At 61.0% G+C, this 3,667-nt stretch overlaps 1 protein-coding gene across 1 annotated transcript in view; it reads right to left on the bottom strand.

Moving 5' to 3' along the window:
• The window catches only part of IP6K3 (inositol hexakisphosphate kinase 3), a 24,491-nt gene extending 21,996 nt beyond the window's left edge, over nt 1-2,495 (bottom strand). The window contains exon 1 of the mRNA XM_006144213.3: nt 2,430-2,495. The gene's annotated coding sequence lies outside the window, so the exon portion shown is untranslated. The remainder of the gene's footprint in view (nt 1-2,429) is intronic.
• Nucleotides 2,496-3,667: the final 1,172 nt, after the last annotated feature.

The following is a 3,667-nucleotide window of genomic DNA, read 5'->3' as shown; positions in this document are numbered from 1 at the left end:
GAATGCCCAGAGGGGATCTACTCCATGGAGCGCTCAGGCTGGCATCCACTCACCTCCCCCACCCAGTGACCAGGGCACACATGCTCAGAGCCACCCCTGGCTTGTCTGGGCCTGTCCCAGAGAGCCCCGATGGCTGCTGAAGCTGTGCTGCCCCTCCAGGCCGGTGTTTCTGGAGCTTAGGTGTCATTGTTGAGGTCTGGCCAATCCCCTGTCCCCCTAGCTTAAGCAGGGCCAGGGGCCAGTGCCTGCAGAGGGCAGGGGCAGCTCTTGAGACCACGTCTGAGCAGACCAGAACGTGGTCTCAAGCGGTCTCCATTCCATCAGTGCCCCCTGCCCAGGCCCGGCATCCTAAGAGGCCTGGGCGAGCCCCACACCCTCTCAGCTGCCAGCTGGGCCTCCCCAGCCAGGCTGGATGAGGGAGAGTAATAGGACGAGGCCAAGCACTGCAGGAGCCACGCCGGGTGCAGTCCCCACCCAGGGCTCACCCCCAGCCCTGTGCAGGTCCCTCCAACAACATGATGCTCATGACGTTTACTGCTGTCCCCTGCAGCTGCTGGTGACCAACCCTATGGATTTCCTCCTGGGGAGGATTTATTCAGGCATCCTGCTCAGAGCAGGAGAAAGCAGGGGATGCTGAGGCCCCGGAGTGGGCTCAGCCCCCAGAATGCACCGGGGGAGGACCGGAGAGTCCCAGAGGCCACGTGCCCTCTGCAGAGGAAGAGTCAGGTCCCTGATCCGGAGCAAGGTGGGGTGGGGATGCAGGGAATGGCGCAGGAGGGGACCACGAGAACTGGCTGTGCCTCGGGCGCCCTGTCCCTTCCCTTTTGGTCCTGTTTCCTTGTCTGGACTGAGAGCGGTCTGACCCAGCCGTGCTCTGATCCCCCTGAGGGACACCTTCAATTCAGCAAGTCAGTGTGTGTGGGGGGGTCATACGGCGATGGTAGGGGTCTGCAGCTGGCAGAGACTCCTCTCAATTGAAAGAAATATAAGAGACACTCAGACCTAATGCCCTGGGCTAGATCCTGTTCTAGAAGAGCAGAACAAGGGGGCTGGCAGATGGCATGGTGGTTAAGGCACTGGACTCCCACATGGCCGACCATGGTTCGAGTCCTGGACCTGGTGCCTTGCTTTCTCCTTTTCCTCTCTCTCTTTCTCTCTGGTCAAATTTTAAAACATTAATAATGATAATGAATAAAATTAAATAATTCTTTCAAAAAAAAGAAGAAGAAAGCAGAACAGGACGTGCAGGGAGAATCCATGGTAGGACCTGGACCAGAGGCAGACGCTCGTGCTGTGTGGGGTAACGGTCCTGGGGTAGGTAGGGACCTGCGGGGTGGGGCAGATGCTGTAGCGTCTGCAGATACGTCAAAATACCGTCACCTTCGTGTGTTTGATGGCCCAAAGACCGCGAAAACGCAAACCGCTGTGTGAACTGTAGGATTCGCAAGCGTTAAGGATACCGTTCTATTTTCCATTTCTTCCTATAAGCCTGATGCTTTTCATTATAAAAAGGTTAAAAAATAGACTGCTTTCTAGAAGAACAGAAGCCGAGACCACCCTGTGATCCGACTCTGGGGAAAGGGCCTGACATGGGTAGTTTAAGGCCCAGGGATCTCTAGGGCCGTGGGCAGGCTCAGATTCAGGCCTCAGGTTCACGGGGGTGTCTAGGGCTGTGGGCCCCCAAGGCCCTGCCATGGCTCAGGGGCCAGAGCCAGGAGGTGACATACCTCTGGGGCCCACGAACCTCCCTCGTGGTCACTGCCACACCCTGCAGCCAAGCCCTGTCACTGCCCAGAGCCGCTGACGTCATCCTCCCCATAGCCCCACCCAGCGGAAGGGTAAGGCTGCAGGGACAGGACATGCCGTCCCTGGGGCCCAGCGCTGCTGCCACTTTTCCTGGACACCTGCCCCTGCCAAGGGTTAACTCAGCAGAGGGGATGGCTGGCTCCAGGCCCCTGTACCTGCCCCTTCATGGTCTTCCGTAGCCTCAGCTCACCCCCGCCCTCCCTGCTTCCATGCAGAGGCCAAAGTTAAGAGGACTGGGGATACCCTTGGAAGGGGAGGGCTGGAGTCGCCCTGGGGGAAGGAGGACGAAGCCAGAAGAGGGGCAAATGCCAGTTCTGTTAGCTCGTTGGGAAAGTCACGGCGCATTCTGCGCAGAAAAACGTAGGAAAATACAACAGGACTTCCAGACCCCCTAATATATTGCCGAACCGCCCCAGCAACCCACTCGCACCCCCACCTCCACCTTGTACATAGGCGCAAGCACAGACGTGCAGACATACCGGAGACACTAGCACCCACACAGGCGGGCTCCTAGCCAGCCCGGGTGGCGACCAGGCCCCTGTGGTATGAACGGGCCCGTGGCCATGAGACCCTCTCTGCCCAGCAAGGCCGTGCCCGCCCAGTTCCTAATCTCAGACACTCACCGGAGCCTCCTTCCCAAGAGCGAAGAGCGTGGAGAGCGTGTGCAAGGGGCAGGCCCACGGAAAGGAGTGGTCTCCACACAGGCGCTCGGCAGCAGCCCTTCCCAGAGTGCAGGGCTCTGTGTCCACTGGAGGCCCGAGGAGAGGTCTGCCCAGAGCTGAGCCGCTGGAGGCCTGGGAGGGGAGGGTCACCTGACCTCGGAAGGGCTGCCCGGCTGGTATGCCCAGCTGCCTGCTGGCCGCTCCGCTGCTCTGGGGCAGGGCCAGGGCGCCGGGAGGAGGGGGGCCGGGAGGAGCATGCGGGAAAGAGAAGGGGCAGGCGGAACTGCAGGAGTGGTCCGAAGGGGAGGGTGGGTGTCAGGCCTGGCCCCAAAAGCCTCTGCTAAGTTTTGATCCGTTACCCAATCAGACGGTAAAGCTGGGATGGCGTGTGTGCTGCCCTCCCCACCGGCCCCACCCCGTCCCAGCAACCGCACTGCAGGTCGCCCACACTGCGGTAGGGAGCACTGCCATGCAGTTAGTCAGACTGAGGGTGTCCTGCACCAACACGCGTTTTCCGAGGTGCCGAGTGGGCCGGACTCTCCACCAAGGAGCGTCCTAGATGAGCAGCCGTCATCAGACACTGGGGCGGGCGCAGCCTGCACGTCTTCCAGCATAGGTTGGGTGGGAGAGAAGCATCGGACTTAGGAGAGTCCCTCACCCAACTTGGGGTGGGGTGGCAAAGGCAGGGAAAGCACCCTGGAAGAGGTGGCCCGCTGAGACCTGAAGGAGAAACAGTGTCATTGGGTTGGACGAGGAAGGGTGGGAAAAGGGCTCTGGCTCAGGAAAGGGCAGGTGCAAAAGCCCAGAGAGGGGGTGGGCGGGGGGGGAGAGCTCAGGGAGGGGGCAGGGCGCAGTGCTGCACAGGTGTCTGACCGAGGGGGTGGGCGCTCACGGAGCGGGGAGGGTGAGCTGCCTGAGCTTCTCCGAGGAAAGGAGTCTGTTTGTCGGGAGGAGGCGGCTCCGGTCTGGTCTCCAGTGCCCGCTCCCTTGAGGCGTTTGGATGGAGGCAGGCCGTGGGGGGAGGCGGTGTCTGAGGTCCTGGGGCTGTCTCCCAGGTGAGTCGTTCCTGCTGGGGTGGGAAGGAGCAGGTGAGCTCCGGAGATGCAATCGGACAGTCTCAACCAGGTCTCTGGGGACAGGAGATGGGACCAGGCAGATGTTCATCGGGGACACAGGCCTGAGTGAGCCTGCTCAGTACT

The sequence above is a fragment of the Tupaia chinensis genome, unplaced genomic scaffold (genome assembly GCF_000334495.1).
Source record: "Tupaia chinensis unplaced genomic scaffold, TupChi_1.0 Scaffold000116_1, whole genome shotgun sequence".
Taxonomy (NCBI): Eukaryota; Metazoa; Chordata; class Mammalia; order Scandentia; family Tupaiidae; genus Tupaia; species Tupaia belangeri.
This window is presented reverse-complemented; position numbering and strand designations above follow the sequence as displayed.